Source organism: Mandrillus leucophaeus, unplaced genomic scaffold (genome assembly GCF_000951045.1).
Source record: "Mandrillus leucophaeus isolate KB7577 unplaced genomic scaffold, Mleu.le_1.0 Scaffold222, whole genome shotgun sequence".
NCBI classification, from domain to species: Eukaryota; Metazoa; Chordata; class Mammalia; order Primates; family Cercopithecidae; genus Mandrillus; species Mandrillus leucophaeus.
In genome coordinates this window covers 2,124,937-2,148,084 of record NW_012102277.1, presented here as the reverse complement: position 1 = coordinate 2,148,084, position 23,148 = coordinate 2,124,937, and the positions used below count along the sequence as shown (strand labels likewise).

General features: G+C 45.2%; 1 protein-coding gene across 1 annotated transcript in view; it reads right to left on the bottom strand.

The window, feature by feature from the left end:
• The window catches only part of GALNT10 (polypeptide N-acetylgalactosaminyltransferase 10), a 341,115-nt gene extending 318,311 nt beyond the window's left edge, over window positions 1-22,804 (bottom strand). Inside the window, exon 1 of the mRNA XM_011981246.1 lies at window positions 22,549-22,804. The gene's annotated coding sequence lies outside the window, so the exon portion shown is untranslated. The remainder of the gene's footprint in view (window positions 1-22,548) is intronic.
• Window positions 22,805-23,148: the final 344 nt, after the last annotated feature.

The window sequence follows — 23,148 nt, the reverse complement described above, 5'->3', positions numbered from 1 at the left end:
TGGCCTAATTTCAATGTTGTTGTCTTTCAGAGAATGGGAAGGCTGGAGGAAAAGGGAGAGACATAGGGGAATGGCTGGTGGGTGGAGCTGTCAGAACACAAATGACATTTATTCATTAAGTTTGCCATCTCATGTGGTTGTGGCTTGTGGTGCCCCCAAACAATTTACAATAGTGACCTCAAAAATCACCAATCACAGATCACCATAAAAAATATGATAATAATGAAAAATTTTGAAATACTATGAACATTACCAAAATGTGACACAGAGACATGAATGAGCATATTGTTGGAAAAATGGCACCAATAGACTTGCTTGATATAGGTTTGCCACAAACCTTCAATTTGTAAAAAACAGTATCTGTGAAGTTCAATGAAGTGGAGAGCAATAAAACGAGGTATGCCTGCACCTGCTGTCTCCTTCAGACCAGGCATGCACTCTGCAGTCTCCCACCCACCTCTCATTTCTGTCACCTGCTTGGGCCCTAAAGGCATTCGAGTCTGTGTTTTCTCTCCTTAAAACCACCGGAAAAGAAAGGAATACAATCCCTGGACCTGGGACATAGTGGGTGATCAGCAAATATTTGTGGAATGAATAAATCCCCACTTGCCAATCGGGTTCTGAGAGTCTCACTGACTTAGCAAAGGTCACGTGACCAGTGGGTGGCAGAGAAAGGGATGCAAAGAGGCTCTGCCTGGCTGCACAGCCTTGGGAAGGCGTTTGACAGCAGTCCAAGTGCTGGCCCACATGTCCTTTCTTACCTATTAGCTGGTTAATGGCCGCAGACTTGGTCTCCAACCCTTAACTATCTTGCTGCTCTCAGTTGGAACATTAGTAACCGCCCCATTAACACAGGCTCTCGGGAAGGAGGCCTTGGGCCTTGGGGAATAAATGAGCCCTGAGTGACTTTACAGCTCCATAGAGTCAGGTTTGAGTCTCTTTTCCTTTTTATTTCTCTTTCCACATAGCTCCCCTAGGCCTCATCTAATCTGCTGACAGCTAGCACAGGGGAGCACTGTGAGAAGGCAGAGTGAGGGTTGCCCTAAGCGAGGTGGGGGCCCTGCACCCATGACCCAGGGGCACTTTACAAGACCGCAGAGCGCATGCCTGGCCTGAAGGAGGCAGCAGGTGCAGGCATACTGCGTTTCATTGCTCTCCGCTTCATTGAACTTCACAGACACTGTGTTTTTTACAAATTGAAGTTTTGTGGCAAACCTGTATGGAGCAAGTCTATTGGTGCCTCTTTAGGGGGAAGAGCAGGGTCTCCAGGTTTCCTAGACCTCTCATTCTCCCAGGATTGAGGTGCTTCATTGCCTTAAAAAAGAAGAGCTAATTGTTTTTTCATTCAACAAACAAGTATTGAGCATCTCCTCTAAGCTAGTAGTGAGGGCTGGGGAGAATTCAATAGACATGTTCCTGTATTCTAGTAGGAGAAGCAGAAAAGAGTCTGCAAGAAAAATGCTCTCTCACAGAAGAAAAGTGCTGTGGGAAGGCCGGGTGGGAGGATCTGACTAATGCAGGGATGGGCAGCAAGGGCTCCCCTGGTGATGCGGCTTTTGGCTTAGACCTAAATGATGAGCGGGAGGTGGCTAGGGAAGAGGGGGTTGGAACAGCATCCCCCAGGGAGAGGAAATGCAATGTGAGAAGACCCGGAGGCAGATGTGAGGAGCTGAAAGTGGCTTAGTGGGCTGGAGCACAGAGAGGAGGTGGCAAAGGAGAAGGCAGGAAGGCAATGCAGGGGCCTGGTCAAGCATCTAACAGCTGAACTGCCGCGAGCACTTACTATTTGCTGTATTAAACATTTTCTCTGTGTAACAGAATGTTGGGGAACCTCATTCTTTACCCTGCGATACAGGTACCTAGTTCCAGGACAGAGGATCAAGAAGTGCTGCTTTCACCCTCTTCTGATGAGGACTGCCAGCAATAGCGTCCAGAAACACTCCCCAGGGAAAGCTGGAAGGCAGAAGAATGAATCCTATCACCCTGGCCAGCCCCTAAATTCTTCTTTTGGTTTGCCACTGAAAACTAAGCCAGATGTGGGAACGGTGGTGCACACATGGTGCTAGGGCAGGAGGATTGTTTGCGGCCAGGAGTTCCAGGCCTCATGCTTGTAAAATAGTCACTGCACTCCAGCCTGGGTGGAGGTGGGGAGAAGAAAAGGAAAACTAAGAAGAAAAGCAGAATTGTGGCCAGGAATCAGCAGTGTTTCTGGTAAATTTCCTTCCATCTCCCTCCCTGAACCCCATATCCTTCCCTTCAGCGAGTCCGAGGGTGAGGCTGTGTGGAAGGGCTTCCAGGGAATCTCTCCTGCAGTTTGAGGGATCCTGCAAGAAGGGGAGACTGACAAGTCACTCTCAGCTGAACATTTGCTGAGCGGTGTAACCTGTAGGCCCAGTCTATGCTGTCATGGGAACTGACTGTGGTGAGTGAGCTCATCACGTGGGCCCCCTGCTGTGGGTGTGGGTGCCCTCCTCAGCATGGGTCCCCTGGGGTTTGGGAGTAAACATGGAGACTGATGCTAGCAAGGGAGGGCAGCTGGAGCTTCCTGGGCCGGCGGGTGAAGAGGGAGCTGGCGCATGGTACATGCCTGAGGACCCAAAACACTGAGTGGTCAGGGGTTTCTGCAGCTCCCGGTGAAGGAGACTGGGGGCTTCCAAAAGAGGCTGCAGTGGGCCAAGGGAGGCTCAGTGCACCCCGAGAAGAGAGGGATGAATGTGGGCTACCCCTCTCTGGGTGGTCCTCAGAGCTGCTATTAAACTAAGTCAAACGCTGCCCTAAGAAAAAGTAGACACACCACCAATACAAAGACCACCACAGCAGCAGAGGCTACCAGCACCATGTGGAAAGACACGGACCCTTTTCTACCACTGCCAGGTGGTCAGATGTGTGACACATCCGCTGCCTGCCCTGGATACTGGATGCCAGAGGAGGAAGGAGAGACCTAGAACAGAGATGGGAGAATGTAGACATTGCTTTGAGGTGCTAGGGAGGAGGTGGGTGAATGAGCAGGCCAAGCGCCTTCCCCACTTCTGGACCTTTTTCTTGAGTCATGGGTCCAACCCACACTAGGAACAGGGAAGAAATGAGGTTTAAATGAAGCAGGAGTTTTACATTAGACTGGACTTTTCATGGCCAGAATGTTTTGGTACCTGCTGAAATCATCATTACCACATGGGTAAGGTAGTGGATTTGGCTGAGTACAACTAGAAGTAAAAATAAAGGGGAAAAGGAGGCATTGCCTGTCGATGGCTTAATAAATCAGTTACCTGTTCATTGAATCCCCAAAAGATTCAATCACTGAATCCTCAAAAGAATCATATAAGGTAGGTACTGTGACAATCCCAGTTTTAGAGATGAGGGAACCAAGGATCCAGAGGTTGCAGAATTTAACCAAAACCACATAGCTAGTGAGTAGCTGAGCTAGGATTTTATCTTACACTCTTGGACTCCAAAGCTAAATCACTGAACAGCAGCACTTCCTCAGAGGGGACTCTCAGCTGCTGCCCCATGCAAGCATCGCCTCTCTCAGCTACCTTCTGAGTGAATCCAGTGGTGGGAAACTTACCATCTGCCCAGACATCTTATTCCATTTTCAGACGGCTGTTGAAATAATCACTACTTACGTTTTCATAGGGCCTTGTAGTTACCACATATGACACTCATTCAGTAAATATTTATGGGGCACCTACTCCTGTGCTGAGGGCTGTGCAAGGTGTCAGATCTCCCGCCCACTCTGAGGGCTCTGGAGGCAATTCTTTCATTTTTCTTCTGTGTATGAAGAAAGGGAGGCACAAAGAGATTGATGACTTGCCTAAGGTCACACAGAGCCAGGACCACCACCAGCACCACCACCACCAACTATTTCTTGGAGGTTTAGCATGTACCAAGAACGGTGCTAAGTGCTCTACACAGTCGTGTGGGGCTTGAGAACTCCCGTTCAGTGCTCCTTCCTCTGCCCCAGCTGACTTTCCCACACTTTCATTTCTGATCCCCACTTTTCTGCATGGAGCTTCTGGCCAGAGGATTGGGTAGTGGGGAGCCTGGGAGTGTCATGAGTCTTGGAGAGAGGCAGATAATTTGGCTTCCTTCCCTAGCCTCGGCTCATCACACCTGCTGCTGTATGAGAAGGCACTGACAGCACCAAGAATGAGCCCTTGATTAACATTTCATCCTCTATAAATAAGTGAGTTAAGACACTCTGCATAAACAGCTCCACCGCTTCCTCTGTGCCCATTAGTGTTCCCCTCGCCTTGGCACTGGTCTCGGGCTTTACCACTTCAAACTGTCAGCCAGACTCTGTCAAACTCCTTAGCTTGGCAGTGGGTCCCCTGGCCCTCTGGTCTAGCTGAGCTGTCTTCTCTCTGGACTTACCAGTTGCCTATACAACTGGTAGCCAGTTTACCCGAGAAGGCATGGATTCAAATCCCAGCTCTGCTACTTTTGGCTTTGTCACCATAGATAAGTTACTTAACTTCTCTGCCATGTAGAATAGGGATGATAAAAATAGTCTATATCCAGAAACTTACATCCTGGTTGGGAAGACAGACACCAAACAAGGTTAAGCAGTCATGTACATGAGACTTTCCGTTAGTGATGAGTAACGTGATTGAGACTGATTGAGGGTGGTCAAAATGGGCTCCTCTGAGGAGGTGATACTTCAGTTAAGACACTAACCATGTGAAACAGCTGGTCCAAAGAGGATGTAAGAGTGGCTGGCTCCAGGCAGAGAAAGAACAGGGAGTGAGTAGGAACAGGAAGCCAGACTCTGGGTCAGCTCTCTGGAGAGGGCCTGGCAGGGGAAGGGACTCATTCAAGGGTCCCTGATGCTAGGACATGGGTGAGAAGATTGTCCAGGCCTCTCACAAGGAGCATATTGAGGGGAGATGGTGTCCTAGAGGTTGGGTTGGCATTAATAAGTGGTTAAATTGAAGAATGGAGAGGAAAGACTGGGGGACACTGATGTTGTCAAGAGGCTCATAAGCAAGTTTCCAGGGGCTGGGCCGTGGCAGCACCTTCCACTGAGGAGTGGAGAGAAGGTGGCAGATTCTACCTTCCTCTCTCCAGGTCCCCCATCTTCTCTCCCCTTTCCTAAGTTTAGCCACTTATACAATGGTGTGCTGATAAGTGTTTAACAACTGGCTTTCCAAGCAAATACAAAAGGCACTGATTTATAGCTATTGCCAATTGTTGTGCTGTAAACATTCCCACCATGGCCAGTTTTAAGCTGCCAATGTAATGTCTGTGATGGAGGAGTTGAGAGAGATGTGCACAGTGAGATCTGAGTAGCTGGTGCAGGCTGGCTCCAGCACACCATTGCATTTACACCTGAGTAATAATGTATACCATTTATACACTGAGTACGAATGAAGCACTCACTATGTAACCACAACAGTTGCCAGCACTTCATACCTGCTAACCCCCAACAACCCTATGAGGTAGAAGCTCGTAATATCCCCATTACACAGAAACACAGTCTTACAGGTTCAACAACTTGCTAAGGTCAGGCAGGTAGGAAATGATGGAGCCGAGATGAAACTCAGAGGGTCCGATTCCAGAGCCTGTGCTCTTCGGATGAATTTATTTTTTTATTTTGATTTTTTACAGTTTAAAACTTTTTAATTATAGTATAACTTGTGTAAAGTGAATGAAACCTAAGTGTACAGCTCAATGAATTTTTACATATATATACTTCCTTGTAACCAAATGAAGTTATAGAACATTTTAAGCCCCCAGCTGGCTGCTGTGACACTCTTCCTCCAGAGGTAACCACCATTCTAATTTTTATCAGCATAGATTCATTTTGCCTGTGCTTGGATTTTGATGTAGACAGAATCATTTGGTACATAATCTCCTGCATCTCACTTCTTTCTCTCCAATGGTGTGTCTGTGAGATTCTTCCATGTCATTGCATGAATTAGAAGTTTGTTCTTTTGCGCTGTCATATGGTATCCCACATTGTGTGAAATCACTATGAAATATGTATCTATTCTCCTGTGGATGAATGTTGGAGTAATTTCCGCAGAGCACGCTCATAATCACTAGGATATACTGTCACTCAGGTAGGGGTGGGATACCCTGAGTCTTCTGAGAGATTTGCATCCTTAGCATGTGGGTGAATGGTATCACTGAATGTATTAGTTTCTGATTGCCACTGTAACAAATTACTGCACACTCTGTAGCTTAAAACAACACAAATGTGTCATTCTACAGCTCTGGAGGTCGGAAGCCTAAAATGGGTCAGCAGGACTACAACCCTTCTGGAAGTTCTAGGGGAAAAAATCTTTTTTCTTGTCTATTCTAGATTCTGGAGGCCTCCTGCATCACTCCAACCTCCACTTCTGTCATCACATCTTCTCTTATTCTGACACCTCTACTTTCCTGTTATCAGAACCTTGTGATTACATTGGGACTATCCAGACAATCCAGGACAATCTCCCCATCTCAAGATCCTTATTCATATCTGCAAAGTCCTTTTTGCCATATAAGGTAACATATTCACAAGTGATGGGAAATATTAATAGACCATGGACGGCTTTGGGGAATCATTATTCTGCCCATCACACTAGATATACTTAGCCCTATCTACTAAGTAAGGAATCTTGATGTAATGAACAGAGCCCTGGGGTGGGAATCAGGAGCCTGGCGTTTCAGGGTGGACTCTGCATTGAGTCACAGTGTGACCTAGGGTGATCCCTCACCTCTCTGGGCTTTGGATAGATATAAAATGAAAAGCTGGACCAGATGATCCATCCCAAATGTGCCTTTATACGATTCTACAGACAAGCTTTAAGCTTGGAGTTCTACCCAGCCACACTTTTTTTTTTAACTGCATGTGCTCATGTCTTTCCATCCCCAGGGAAAAGGGAGTGTGCCCCCTGAGAAGACCAGAGAGGCTTACAGCATGTCACCCCCTTCCTCTCCCTTTCTCTTCCTTTCCATCATATGGTCTCTGGGCCTTTCATCCAGAATGTCTTTGAAAGCTTGGTATGGCTTTTCCAGTTACACCAGGTCATACCCTCCCACTTTCAATCTCCCTTTAAGTAGAAATTTAAAAACCCAATTTGAAAAAAAAAAAAAAAAAAAGGGAAATGATTGCCCACATCATTTCAAGGGCTGGGCTGATCAAGTAGCTCCTTCAGGAGGCAGAGTGCAAAGCTCTTGGGAAGAAATAACAGAGATGCCCTGATTACTCAGTTCTGATATGAGCACACCTGTTCTTTCGTTTGCGTTTGAGGGCTGTTCAAGCCAAGGACTCCCAATAGCTATTGAAAAGAGAAAGTGGGAAACCAAATTGTTTTCTTTTTTCCCCCAAACTGGAAGGCTGCTTTGTTGGAAAGTGAACCAGCAGCTTGTTGGGTCTCCATATTTTCCAGGAGCCAAGCAGTTGATCTTTCCAAGCTGAAATCTTGTGACTGATCACCTCCTCCACCCATGCTTTCATTGATATAATCATTTATTAGCATGCACTTATTCAGAATTATTCAGCACATGCTAGTCAGTGCATGTGTTTGAAGTCAGATACTCATTCGATAAATGCTTTTTAGGCATCTATTATATATTGGGTGCTGTGCCCGGCACTGGGGACAAAATAATAAGCAAAACAGACAAGGGGCCTTGCCTCATGGAGCTTGTACTGATGGAGGAGATATATGGTAATCACATAATACCACAAAACATGGAATTACAGACTGTGGTAAATGCCATGAAGGAGAAACCAGTGAAGCTGTGAGAGCTTATTACAAGAGGGCATGACATGGTTTAGGGGTTGGGAAGAGTCTGCCTTGGGGAAAACCTTTTGAGTCAAGATCTGAAGATCTGAAAGCATAATTAACTGGGTGAAGAACGGCATGTGATGCTACCAGGGAAACTGCTCAGGGAAAGGCCCCAAGGCAGAAGGAAGCTGAAAATGTTGAGGGCTTTGAAGAAATGCAGAGAGCGAGTGAGAAGGGTGGGGAAGGAACACATAATGGGAAGTTTTGAATTTATTTTAGTTTATTATTTTTTCTGAGACAAGATCTTGCTCTGTCATCCAGGCCGGAGTAAGTTATACAACCACGGCTCACTGCAGCCTTGACCTTCCAGCCTCAGGTAATCCTCCCACCTCAGTCTCCCAAGTAGCTGTGACTACAGCTGCATGCCACCATGCCCGGCTAATTTTTAATTTTTTTTAGAGATGGGGTCTCCCTATGCTGCCCAGGCTGGTCTCAAATTCCTGTGCTCAAGCGATCCTCCCACCTTGGACTCCCAGCATGCTGAGCATGAGCCCAGGCATAAGCCACTGTGCCCTGCCTGAATTTCCTAATTCTGCAATAAAGTCTGTGAACAAGTTAACTTTCAGTGTTCTTATCCATAAAATGGGTACAATGATGCCTTCCTTGAAGCGTGGCAGGAGAACTTACTAAGATAAAGTATGCAAAGTGCTTAGACCCGAACCTGGTCTATGACAGTCTTTGAATAAATGGTAGCAATTAGTTTATGACCGTATGTAAGGTGCGCTGTTGCTGAGACGTGGGGAGGATAGATGAATCAGATTGGATCCATGCCTTTGAGCAGCTTCTAATACAATCAGCGAAATCAGCAATAGCTAGTCCATCAGTGTGCTATTAGAGTTTGTCTGTTGAGAGTATGGTGGGAGTCAGGCTCAGAGGAGGGAGTTCTGATCCTGTGGGGAGTCAGGAAAGACTGCTTGGAGGAAAAGGCATCTGACTCACACAATAAACCTGAAGCATGCATGGAAAGCAAGGAACATCTTCCTTCCTTTCCTTCCTGCAGGAAACCAGGGAGCATCTTTGCCTCGCTGGGAGCATCTGGGAAGCAGAGAGAGAAACATCTGTGTTCCCTGCCCTCCTGTCGAAGTGCAGGAACTCAGAGGTGTCACTTCTCTTATTAGTCCAGCTGTGAGCATTTTTTAGACCAGCTGTCCTCTCATCCCTGAACCCCTGAGGAATGAGGCACAGAGCCTCCAAACAATATCATTAAAATGCTTCCCAGGAAGAGACTGAAGCCCAGCAGGTGAGAAGCTGACAGCAGCACTGAGCCATGCCGGTGGAGACAGAGGCTGAGGCTGAGGCTGAGGCGGGAAGTGCTTCCTATCTGGCTCTGCACCCACTGGTGAACCAACCTTGAACATGTCCCCTCACCTCTGGGCCTTGGTTTTCTCACCTGTAAAATGAAGATTGGCCTAGATGACCTCGGATGATATTTGTTCCCCTGACATTCCATGTTTTTAAAAGGAAACTATGAAATGGCTACACTACCTCCTTGCTAAGACTTTGGGGACCATTTTTTTCTGATAGCCTATAGAAGTAAATGGAATGGAGGCAATTCCCCAGGTAATTCTGGCTCCCCACAAAACCTCTTTGTATGCAAAATCTAACAGTTGCAAGCTCAGTTTGATCGCGAGCGTAGACTATACCTGACTAGCTAATTCACTTCACTTCCTTTTCCTAAATATAGCTGTTGTGTTGATATTTCTAAGAAATATGTGATCATGGGCAAGTCATTTAACCTTTCCAAGTCTCTCCTTCTTAAAATGAAGACATTCAACTAAATTGTCTTTTTGCGGCCCCTTTGGCTCTCATTTTCTTTGCTCCTGTTTATTCAAGGCTTCGATCCTTGTGCAGCTTACTTATCTCCAGGAACAAGTGAGATATGGAAAAAGCAACCCAGGTGGGCTACTGTCTCCCTAAATCTCCTGTCGTGATTTGAATAAAATCACGTGTTTAATGGTGCCTTTCACAGACCAGCAGAATAGCAAAGTACTTTATAAGCACAGGCTTTGAGGCAGGCAGCCTGGGATCACATCTGGTCTCTACCACTTACTAGCTGTGTGGCCTTGAACAAGTACCAATCAATGTGAAGTACGTGTAAGTTTCCTTGTCTGTAAAATGGGAATTAGGATGGCCTATTCTTGTCCTAATGAGAGTTAACTGCATATCGCTTAGAGTTGTTAGGAAGATTAAATATGTAATGTTTTCCAGGAAATTTCTATCTACTGTAAGAGAAAACATATTTTTCTGATAAATATGCAACTGACCCTTGGTTAGGGATATAGGCAGTGGTAGGGATTGTAGCCAAGTAGAGAGTGTATATTCCCTCCAAATAGGGTGGCTTACTCCACAACTATAACGTTGGAGGTCCCAGTGTTGCCAGGTCTGATTTTTTTCACAGGAAACCTGGATTTTTATGTGAAAGTGCCTTAGTTTTATACATTGGCTTGTTTTTTTTTTTTAATACTATGCAGGATAAATTAAAACACAGCTGTGGCCAGGATGTGGCCTGCAGTTTGCCAGTTTGTAACCTTTAATAAGTGCCCAATGAGTGCTAGGAAAAACCCTGGTCATCCAATTTAGCTCTCTCAACAACTCCATTTTACAGATATGGAAACTGAGACCGAGGCTAAGAGAGGTGAGATGACTTCCCCCATGTTACATGGCTGGATTATATTAGAGCCAGGATTTTAACTCAGGTCTTTGGACTCCCAGTCTGGTGCTCTTTTTGCTAAGCTACAGGAATCCTTCTGGAAGATCACAGCCTTGACGCTAAGCTGCCTGGAACTGTCTAGAAGCCTTGTGGGAACTCAGGGACTGGAGACACAGCTCTCCTCACCTCTTTTCCACATATTTTCCTACAGTGAGGAAAGAAAAAGACCCTTTCACATTGTTCTATATTGTTTTATACTCAGTACCTGTTTTAAGAAAAAAACAAGGAAGTAAAACCAAAGACATGCAGCCCGGCATCAGGCCGGAAACCAGGCCTGGGCCTGCCTGGCCTAAACCCGGTAGTTAAAAATCAACTCATAACTTAGAAACCGATGTTATTCACAGATTCCAGACATTGTATAGAAGAACATAGTGAAACTCCCTGCCCTGTTCTGTTTATCTCTGACCACCGGTGCATGCAGCCCCTGTCACGTACCCCCTGCTTGCTTAAATCAATCACAGCCCTTTCATGTGAAATTTTTAGTGTTGTAAGCCCTTAAAAGGGACAGAAATTGTGCACTTGGGGAGCTTGGATTTTAAGGCAGTAGCTTGCTGATGCTCCCAGCCGAATAAAGCCCTTCCTTCTACAACTCGGTGTCTGGGAGGTTTTGTCTGCGGCTCGTCCTGCTACAACAGTACGTGCAGACAACAGTGGTTCGAGGTCATCCACAGACCCTCAACCTATGTGCCTACATGTAACACCTGCAGCTCAACAGTGGCTCAGGACAGAGTGTCGGGGGGTGAAGCGGGCTGGTGATTCAGAGCTGCCAGGTACCAGAACTGTCTCAGCAGTTCCTCTCGCCCCATGCCTGCCAGCTTTGCGCACTTTCCCTGAGTTAGAATCACGAAATGTCTTTTAGTTGCAAAGCATCATAAAAGGATACAGGACAAAATAATCCTCAATACAATATAATTATAACATATAATCTCCTTTGCATTTAAACACTTGAGCTTTATCACATTTTAAGCCAAAAATGGGTGGTTGTTTATTTTTAACAAAACAAGATTAGCAAATGAAAATACACTATCATTCTTATTAGGAAGAGCTGAGCATCACTGGGCTGGGGAACTCCTCTGGGGAGCCTGATACGTCTTTCAAAATCTCGCATTGGGCCCCAATTCTCAACCTTCATTTCCTTCACTTTAAATTCTAGTGCAAATCAGCCCAGCCCTCCTGTCAGCATTTCCCGGCTCTGACAAGCTCTCTGCCCATCAGGAACTCCTCTCCGCTCCATTCTAAGAACCTCGTTAGGGGTGACTAGGATGTGTAACGCTGGCAAATCGCTTCTGAAAACACGTTTCCCACTTTGGCAGGAGATGGAACAGGGACTGTCCTGCTGGGGGAATGGCATGGCTTATCAGCTTTAGCCTCTACTCCATGTTCTTTACTGGGGTTTTCGTAATTTATTTTCCCTCCATTGCTTCCTCTCAAAGGTATTTGCATTTAAACAAGAGTTTGCTCCCCCGCTGATTATTTTCCCCTTCTTTGATTTCATTGCTAAGGCAGTCAGAGTTGCTGGCATGTTGATGGCTGGATGGGCTCCATGGCAACAGCCAAGGAGTTGAATGGTGTGAACTTCACCTCCTTCCTTTTGCAGATACTATTGGCAGAGTAGGCACATTTAGGAGAAATTTCAAGGAAGTGAAAATGGAACTATTTGTCACCTCTGGGCTTCCTGGGCTTGTTTCGGAAACCTCTGGCTGGACTGAAATTCCTCAGAGAGGAGAAATTCCTGTGAGTGATGTTTCAAAGCCAGATGCACATGGTTCTGCTATCTGGGGAGAATGGTACAAGGAACAGGAAGAATAAGGTTCTAGGGTTGGTGCTGTCACCAACCAGTGGCATGACCTTGAGCAGACAGGTGATCTCTGGTTAACTTGGGTGCTTTGCACACTGCTGAGTGAGCTCCCTGAGGGGCTTGGTTCACCTTGCATTCTAGCAGAGGAGTTCAGCATACTAAACATACAAGCTTTGTCGTCAAAGCTGGTCCCAAACCCAGGTGCATTATATATAAGGTTTGTGACTTCAGACAAACAACTTGATTGTTTTAAGCTGTGGCTTCCCCCAGAGGGTAAAATGGGGCTGTGGCAGATGGAATTGTTCACAATTCTTCAAACCTTCTATCTTCCATGTGATTATGCAGTGCATACATGTGCACAGAAGTAGATTTTCTTATCCAACAGATGTTGGACTTGGCCATGTGACTCGCTTGGGCCAATGGAATGTTATCAACTTGGTACGAGCAGAGGCCGTAGTGTGCTTCCAAGGTTTGGTTTGGTTTTTACATCCTATGATCCACCATTGAAAGAACAAGTACTTTATAGTGTCCGGTCAAAGGAGAAAGAGGACACACATGGAAGATGTGATGACTAGAACCCAATCATCAGCTTGGAGATCACCTATGGCTTGAACGTGAGCCCTTCCCAAACTAGCCTGCAGACGCATGAACTAGAAAATGAAATGCTTTTTATCGTAAGCCACTCCGTTTCGGGGGTAGTTTGTTGCGCAGTATTGTTGTGGCCATACCTAATATACAGAAGCTACAATAATGAGGATTAAAAGAAAATATGCAGGCTGGGCATGGTGGCTCACACCTGTAATCATAGCACTATGGGAGGTTGAGGTGGGAGGATCACTTGAGGTCAGGAGTTCAAGACCAGCCTGGGCAACATAGTGAGACCCCATCTCTAAAAAAGATTTAAAAATTAGCCGGGCATGGTGGCATGCCTGTAATCCCAGCTACTTGGGAGTCTGAGGTGGGAAGATCACTGAATTCAAGGTTTTAGTGAGCTATGATTGTGCCTCTGCACTCCAGCCTGGGCAAGAGAGCAAGCTCTTGTCTCTGAAAAAAAAAAAAAAAAGAATAAAAAAGAGAATATGCATGTTACTCAGATGTTGGCTGTCTCCATATGCCACTACTTTGTTCAGTCTGAATCAGCTCCAAAGCAGGATTTTGTAGTTGATCAACTCTCTCTGCCCCCAATGCCCCTCAAGTATAGTACATGACCTTAAGAAGCAATATAAATTTTATTACAGATTTTACTGAGGAGACAGAGACGGTTTATACCATGCTGTGCACAGCAACTTACATCAACTTCTTTATACACATCTCTGTTTCCCTTCAAAGACTATCCTGGACTACCATAGAGTTATTACTCTCTATCTGTTGACAAGCCCCATGCTCCCTCTGAGACCCTCCTCATCACTCTCTGCATTCTCACAGGAAGTTAGCTTTAGCTTGCCCCCTCCAAGCTTGTGTCCTATGTCCATCACTTAATGTCTTGAGGTACAGTACACCCAAGTCCCGCAGCAAACGAGACTTCAGTTGTCCAGATCCATCCCATGAAATGGTGTAGCAGGTAGCAGACATTATTCTTGCCTGAAGACCTCATGCAGCCTACAGATGGTCTGGACAGAAATGCCAAGTGTCGACTCTGTTGGGTGATGGAGGGGAGTTGGTCGATAAGTACCTGATATGGTTTGGCTGTGTCCCCACCCAAATCTCATCTTGAATTGTTGCTCCCATAAACCCCACATGTCGTGGGAGAGACCCTGTGCGAGGTAATTGAATCACGGGGGCAGGTTTTCCCATGCTGTTCTCGTGATAGGGAATAAGTCTTACAAGATCTGATGGTTTTATAAAGGGCAGTTCCCCTGCACATGCTCTCTTGCCTGCCACCATGTAAGATGTGCCTTTGCTCCTTCTTTGCCTTCCACCACAATTGTGAGGCCTCCCCAGCCATGTGAAACTGTGAGTCTATTAAACCTCTTTTACTGTATAAATAACCCAGTCTCAGGTATTTCTTCGTAACAGTATGAAAATGGACTAATATAGTACCTTAGCTTCCTTTTCCTTGGGTGGGGCAACTCTGAGGCATGTTCTACACTATGTACTTGAGGACCCAGAAGATTTGAACTCCAGGTACTCACAGCAGTCACCCTCTCACCATCTAAAAACAAACAAACAGTATTGGTAATATACCCAATACTGGCTCCTTTCCCTTTCCTGTCTTTCTTAAGCCACTCCCTTACCATCTCTTCTCCAGATCACCTCCCAAGTAAACTACATGCATCTCGATCTTGGTCTCAGAGTCTTCTTTTGGAGGAACTCAACCTCAGACAGATGGTGTGTGTGTATAAGTGCGTATGCACAGTTACATGTGTGAATGCATGTAAGTGTGTAGATGATATTAAGAGTAAGTAGTTACTTTTCTCGCTATAAATACTGGTTCCCTCCTTACTTAGTGTGGTGTCAGGCAGACAGTTAGCATTCAATACTTACTTGGTAGCCATGATGATCATGATGGTGATAACTTTGGTGAGGGTGAATCTCTATGTACTTGGCATGGTCCCCCAGGAGTCTTCTCCATATACTCTTCTTGCTTGTTGCTTGTTGCTTGAACATCTGAACTCATGGGTACCTTGTTCACTTATACCACTCTCTACTTGCCCCCAAGCCCCATTCTCCTTATGAAACCCTCCTCATTGCTCTCTGTATTCTCAGATACAGGAAGTTAGTTGCAGCCTCTGGTCTGGCTTTAGTAGTAATAATAACCTATAACTTCTGAAGAATATTTTAGAGTTTATAAAATGAGTTGATATTCATTCATTCACTTACTCATTTATGCAACTATTATGTTTCAAACGCCTACCACACGCTGGGCATTGACCAAGGTGCTGGAAGAATAGCAGAGACCAACACTGGCAAGGTCTGTACCCTCATGGAACTTAGGTTCTAGTGGTGGAGAGGCACACAACTTAGCAGCAAATTAATTTAATTAATATTCTAAATAAGTATTTAAAAACACATATCTTTGGGAGGCCGAGGTGGGCAGATCACTTGAGGTCAGGAGTTCGAGACCAGCCTGGCCAACATGGCAGAACCCCATCTCTACTAAAAATACAAAAATTAGTCAGGCATGGTCGCAGTCATCTGTAATCCCAGCTACTTGGGAGGCTGAGGCAGGAGATACACTTGAACCTGGGAGGCGGATGTTGCAGTCAGCTGAGATTGTGCCACTCCACTCCAGCCTGGGCGACAGAGTGAGACTTCGTCTAAAAACAAACAAACAGGCAAACAAACAAACACACAGATCTTACAAACAAACAATTAAGCAAGAGCTTAGACCATGGTAACTGCTACACAGAAAACAGAACAGGACAGTCTGATAGGGAGCGTCTGGGGAGTACTTTTTAGGTGGGAGATCAGGCCAGCGACTGCAGAGAGAACAAGTAGCCAGAAGTTCAGGTATTTAGAGGATGGAAATTATACATTTCACCCTTTTTTATTTAATTTTTTAAAGACAGGGTCTCGTTTTGTTGCCCAGGCTAGAGTGCAGTGGTGTGATCATGGCTCACTGCAGCCTTGAACTCCCAGGCACAATTGATCTTCCCACTTCAGCCTGCTGGGCAGCTGGGACTACAGGCGATGCTACCACACCTAGCTACTTTTTTAAATTTTTTAATTTTTTGTAGCAACGAGGTTTTACCATGTTGTTCAGGCTAGTCTTGAACTCCTGTGCTCAAGTGATTCTCCTGCCTCAGCCTTTCAAAGTGCTGGGGCTACAAGTGTGAGCCACCATGCCTGGCTTCTCATCTTGGAATCTTAAAACAACTTTGGGTACTTATTCTTCTTTCTTTCAGGCCTTATTATTATTATTTTTTTTATAATAAGGAGGCTGTGGCTCAGAGAAATCTGGTAATTTTCCCTGCGTCACAGAATATGGAACTGTCACAATTGTTTGGAGGTTACCCAGATGGCGTTGCACAGAAGATCTCAGATGAAAACATCAGGAATACAGATGATCCCTCTGTTCACCCCAAACCCCAACCCCCAGTGTTGGGGATATGATCAGCTCTAAGCCAAGTGTCACTGATGACTTCTCTCTCCCTGCTCAGTGTTTCTGGCCAAGACACACAGCAGGAGGAAGGCAGCTCTCACCAGTCTTTCCACGACAGAGCCAGCTGGGTGCCTGGGGCAACAGACTGATTCACAGCAGTGGCCAAAGATGCCAGCTGCCACCTTGCAGTCTTTGGATGATGCAGTGATTCAGGGAAGTGCCATTGCTAACTCATTTACACTTTTGTGCTGCACGTGGCAGCCACAGAACCGCAGCAAGGGTGCAGAGGTGGGCTTCCACTTCCAGACACTGCCGATGATGGGCAGTGGGCTGGGACGGCTCACTCCTGCCTGCAGTCAAGCAGGTGTGCCCTCCTAGTTCTCAGGTTCTGAGCCTGGAATTCCACAGCTACAACATTTCTGAGTTTACCACCACTCAGGCAACTAATCAGTGATGCCTACTGTCTAAAGTTTTCCCTTATGTGGAAACAGAGGCATGGAGCAGGCAATGACTTGTTCACAGTCACTGTAATTATGAGCACCAGCTTGAACTCAGGAACTCTTATAAATTTCTGTTTTCAACCAAGTGTGGTGTCTGCTATGCGTCAGGCCCTGTGCTAGGTGCTGAAAAGCTCACGTCTACTGAGGAAGACAGGAACATACATGGTGATGAGCATTGCGTTAGAAGTGATGCCACAGGAATAGTGTGGGGCCTCTCCAGGGGGATCGCAAGGTAGGGAGACCGCAGTTCTCCAGTGGTGGAAAGGGCAGACAGGGTGGATGGGGTCCTGCAAGTCTGATGCAAAGGTCATGTTTGAGCTGTTCACTGCTCTTTCCAATAAGATATAGTAGAGTCTTCCATTTATTTAAGCCCATTTTATTTAAAATATTCACTTATTTTAATTTTTAGCTTCAATTTTAAATTTGAGTATTTAATCATGAAAAAAAGAAAAGCATTACCATCAACTTGTGTGAGCTGTATCAGGTCTCAAAATGTACCCATGTCTCAATTTCTTCAAGAAGACTGAATGAGTTTAAATATGTAAAGTACTTAGAACAGGATCCTGCACTATGCTATGGTTCTTGCCTTCTCTCTCAGAGGACATCAGTAGGTGGAAATTGGGTGTGAATGAGCAACTGCAGCAATTCATGCACCTGCAAGCTCTAAATCCTGCCCCTGGGGGCTGCAGGCCTCAGTGAGCTGAAGTCATGGATGAAGCCTATAACACAATCAACTCTGCAGTGCTATTGCGAGGATCACTGTGGGATATCATTTCAGTGTATGATCATGGTGCTTATTGTTTCGCTCTTTTTTTTTTTTTTTTGAGACGGAGTCTCGCTCTGTTGCCCAGGCTGGAGTTCAGTGGTGTGATCTTGGCTCACTGCAACCTCCGCCTCCCGGGTTCAAGTGATTCTCCTGCCTCAGCCTCCTGAGTAGCTGGGACTATAGGCGTGTACCACCATGCCCAGCTAATTTTAGTAAAGATGGGGTGTCACCATATTGGTCAGGCTGGTCTTGAACTCCTGACCTCAAGTGATCCATCTGCCTTGGCCTCCCAAAGTGCTGGGATTATAGGTGTGAGCCAGCACGCCTAGCCTCCTTTTTTTTTGGACAGGGTCTTACTCTGTCACTCAGGCTGGAGCGCAGTGCAATGATGGCTCACTGCAGCCTCGATCTCCTGAGCTCAAGCAATCCTCCCACCTTAGCGTCTGAGAAGCTGGGACTACAGGTGCATGCCATCATGCCCAGCTTATTTTTGTATTTTCTGTAGAGACGGGGTTCCACCATGTTGCCCAGCTGACCTCGAACTCCTGGGCTTAAGTAATTTTCCTGTCTTGATCTCCCAAAGTGCTGGGACTATAGGCATGAACCACTGCACCCAGCCTTATCGTTTCTCAAAAGACAAACATGTGGCCTCTGGGTCTGTTGCTTGCTGCAGGTCAGCATTTATTTCATTTGCTAAAACACACATACAAATAAACTAACAAAAAGCCCACAGTGCAAAGCATTCCTACTGAGAGACAAGACACACATTTAGGCAAACAAGAGGACAAAAATGATCTATCTCAGTCATGTCCAGAACCTGCTGGGCTTGTGACTGGGCTTGGAGAGGCTCTATACAAAGAAATGACACTTTGAAATGGTGCTTGGGCCCTTAGTGTTTGCTTGGAAGCTTGCAGAACAAACTGCTTCCTAGCATCTGATGGGAGGGGCTGGCAAAGGCTATGATAGGTCAGCTGTGAGTGGAGGTTTGGATTTCAGAACAGAGCAGTAGATAGGAACTATTATTCGCTATATTTATTTATATATACATATATGTAATTATATATCATTTATTTACATTTATGATTTATAAATATGTGCACATCTCTTTCTCTCTCTCTCTCTCTCTCTCTCTGTGTGTGTGTGTGTGTGTGTATATATATATAAAAAATTATTTTTTTTTCTCCTCACCTGCATGGAAAAATATTATTCCCAAAGAGGGTCTAGCACATTAAAAACCCATTAAGAAACATCTCGGACCAATAGTCAGCTGGTCCCAGGTGTTGGGGTGGACACACACAAACTGTCAAGGAAAACAAATGGCATTTGCCTGGTGCTCAGGATACAGAGTGTCTCCAAGTCCTCCCAGTGTTGGGGAGACAGGAGGAAGCTCAGGATCTGGCACATGCCAAGGAAAAGATGACTTTCAAACCCAGTTTGGTGCCCACTGGAGCAGAGTAGATTCTGCAGCTGCTCTGTCTCTGTGCTTTTAAAGATGTGGTTGTCCCTTCCTTTCCCTGAGATTTTGTCTTTTAAAGAAAGCCATCTGCCAAAAGCTACCCTTTGAAACCCTGCCCAAAGTTTGTTAATCGAATCACACCATTTTTCAAAAACCTTGAACAGTTCCCCAATGCATAGGGATAGAAGTCCAAATCCTAAGCTCGGCACCCATAGTCTTCCCTAATATGCCTTAAACCCCACTGCTCCTCTACTCCATTTTTCAACCATAGCATGGTAACTCACCAGTATACAAATAAGCCTGTATTTACCACTTCTGGGTCTTTGCGGATACTGTCTCTTCTGCCTGAAGGCCATCTTTTCTCTTCCTTTATCCTAACCTTGTCATTTATATGACAAGATTTTATTTGACTGGCAGGTCTATTATATGCTAGACATTATTCTAGTGCTATTTGAAATGACCATAGTCATAGATTGCAGACAGGGCCACAAATTCTTCACTTCCCTGAATCCATGGCCCCTTGACATGGTCTCCAGTTCTGACTTGGGTTTAGTCATGTGATTTGCTTTGGCCAGTGGGATGTTGGCAAATACAGTGCAAACAGAGGTCTGAAAAGGGCTTAAATTCTTTTTTCTTGGAAATCTTCTGTCACTGTGTGAATAAGTCTGGACTAGCCTGCTGGAGGCTGAACAACCTATGAAACAGAGACAATCTATCCCAGCTAAGGGCCCTAGACCAATCAGTCCCAAGTTGACCTGGCATCTGTTCACAGATGCATGCCAACCACAGAATCCTGTGCTAAATAAATGGTTGTTATTTTAAGTTACACATTTTGGGTGATTTGTTGAATACGGTAGATAAACAATGCAGCCACCAATTGTTTTTACCAATTTAATACCTCTTACTCTTCTGTTGATAATAGCAAATCAACAAACACCTTCCTCTGTTCTCATCTATGCTATATGCTTCTAGCAAAGTTGATTCGAACTGCTGCCTCTGACTCTAGAGATGGCCAATCAGTGTATCCCTGGCCACCAGAATGGGCACATGATTCAAGCTGGTTCAGCGAGACTAAGTCTAGAATTTTTATTGTGATTCTTGGAATAATGACGCCCTTTTTCTATGGCTTGGCTAGGAGAATATAAGCCTCAAGAAGCTGGTAGTAATCTTGCCACTGTGAGGGGAGAACCTGCCTTAGAATGAAGCTAACCACAGAAGAGAGAAGAACTGAGAGACACAGAGTGAGCCCAGTAGACATCACGTGACTCTGAATCAGCCTGTGCCTGCAGTTCCATCGCTCCTTGGGGCTTTTACTTACACAGGATGACAACAACAACAACCACTCCTATATTTCTGCTTAGCCAGCATGAATGGAATCTGTCATTTACAACCAAAAGTTTCTGATGGATACACTACTCGAATGCTATCTTTTCCAAGAAACTACCTTGTCTCCTAGCAAGAATGGAGGTTCATGCAGATTTTTGCATGTGGTCAAGAACACTAATTTCAAATCAGAGATGCCTGAGTTCAAATCCTGGGTTTGCCATTTGCTAGCTGTGGATACCAGGCAAGCAACTTAATATCACCAAGCCCAGATCAAATGGCTACTTTACAATTAGACACACACAGGATTGTTGTGAAGGTTACATGAAGCAACTGTATGTGTAAATCACTTAGTACACATTTAGCAATTGCTATTATTGTGAAAAAAATTATTCCTTACTCCCTGATGGCAAGAATAGTGGCTTAAATAGTCCTTCATTCCTTGTCATTTTTTTTTTTTCTGAATTCAATGTATTACATAAGACTTTAAATACAGCAGAGGAACAACTTTTTATACGGGGGTTCCTTGGGCAGGATAATAAGTTATATGTCCTTTCATCAGAACAACCCTGATCACTTTCTTCCTGGTTATCAATCAGTCCAAGGTTGGAAAATGGTTGATTTGGAGAAGGTATCAGGTTGTAATCTCAATTACCTAGTATAATTTTCTGGTCTTCTTTGGAACCCACTGGGAACATAAAATATTATCTCTGTTAGTAGTATAGCATGGTCCCAGAGCAGAAGCCTGATAAAGCCAAATGTGCACTAGTGATACACATGTGACTGTGGGAAGAACTCAGCTGCTTGTAAGCATGGTGGCTATAATGGACATCGGTTTTTGTTGTCTGTTTGTCTCCTTTCCTCCTTCTTTTGAAGCTGCCAGTCAAATTTCATGCAGAAATCACTCTGCTCCATCTCTCAACCAGTGCGATATTGGAGCGGTGGGCTTTCCTCCAGCTCCAGCTATGGGTCCTTGAATCAGGCATGGCCTGATTCACAAGTCAGTGCTTGTCCCACCTCACTGACCCCAGGCCAATGGGTGTAAGTCCTGGGACTTTTGTTGGAATCATTAAGGCAAAGATCTCTCTTTTCACTGTGGTTGCTAGGCTAGATGGATGAGGTCAAGAGTCTGTGGTCCCCGTCTTGCAACCAAGAGCAAGAGCCTATGTTGGTGTGTGTGTATATACAGGGCCAGGGAGAGAGGGGAAGAAGTAGTGGAGATGGCAACACAGAGGAAAGCCAAGGCAAGAGATGGACTGACAGGACATGTTTTAGTTCCTCTATCCAGCCATACCTGAAGACCAACTTACCCCTAGACTTTTGAGTTACTTGAGCTAATGTATTCTCTTTTTTCATTTAAGCCAGTCAAAATTGGGTTCTGTCATGGAAAGAATCCTAAACAACCTCTCCGAGCCTCAGTTTTGTCTTCAGCTAAATGGAGTTTAATACCACCACTCCTACACATACAAGATGTTGATCACAATGCTGGCACATAGTAGTAACTGTCCTCCTTCCTCTGAGCTCTGGGAGCGAAGGTGACTATGCCCCTCTTTTATACATGCAGCAGCTCATCCTTTGTTGGCCAGATGACTAAAAATTGTTCAGAGGCTGACAGAAGGGCCAGCAGCCTTCTTTCCCTGATGCAAATAGCATCATTTCTTCTGGGTAGATGGAAGAGCTCAGCGGAATGTGTATTTGTCCCTGAGCTCTGGTTTTTGATTGCCACCTGGATGTGCCCAACAGGTAGCCTGCTGTGTTCTACATACCACAGCCAGATGATAAACCTTTGATTTTTGTTCTTCTCTGATTCTTGGGAATAATGGGGTCCATAATGAATTGCATCCCCAAGAATAGCTGTAATTGTAACAATGCTGCAGAAAGGGAGCTGGCAAATCAGCCAGTCCTGTGAAATGCACCTACTTGGTTCCAATCACTCTCTTTGGAATGAGTACCATCCTTATTTGTTTTTTTCTATCCCAAATTTCTAATAAGCAGTGGGCTTTCTGTGGGAAGTGGAGAATAAAAACCAGACATAGGGGAGGTTTTATTCTCAGTTTGAGTGCTTTATTCTCTTGTATGTGCAATTTCCCTAGGAATTTGGTCACAGGGAAAGTAGATTTCTGCAACCCTTCTTGCTGCCACCAACCCTATTTCACATCAAGGAATTGACACCTCCCTTACGTGGAGATGCAGAATCATTTGCATGCTGTCCAAGGTGCTGATAAGTGGCACTCTTATGGACATCACCAGGGAGGCAGCTCGGCTCAGCTCAAAGGCTGTACTAGGCACAGTCAGGGAGAGGTATGGCTAGCATTCCAGGCTGTAGGGTTGATAGGAGGGAGAAGCTCCTGGGCACTCTGAGTCGTTTCTTGTCAGTATGTCTTGTTGGAAGGCCATATTCATCTTGGCTCTCTCTCTCTCTCAGACCCTGGGATTCACACAGATCCAAATAATGAGCAGTCCAGAGTCAGGATGGTAAATATGATGTCCTAATACTCAACTGGAATGGCAGGTAAACATAAGCAGAATTAGTACCAATTATATTTAGTAGTTGCCACTATTGCTCGTGTATTATGTGTCAGGCACTGTGTGAAGTATGCTGTATCATTTTCTCATGTAATCTTTATGACAACCTAGTAAGTTAGGTACAGTTATTGTCCCTATATTTTAGTCAAAAAAACTCCTGGAACTTAAAAAGAAAAAATAGTTTGACCCAGGGCAATAGATTGGTTTTGCCCTCAGGTCTGCCTGACACCACGAGAACCTGCCCTTTTTACCATC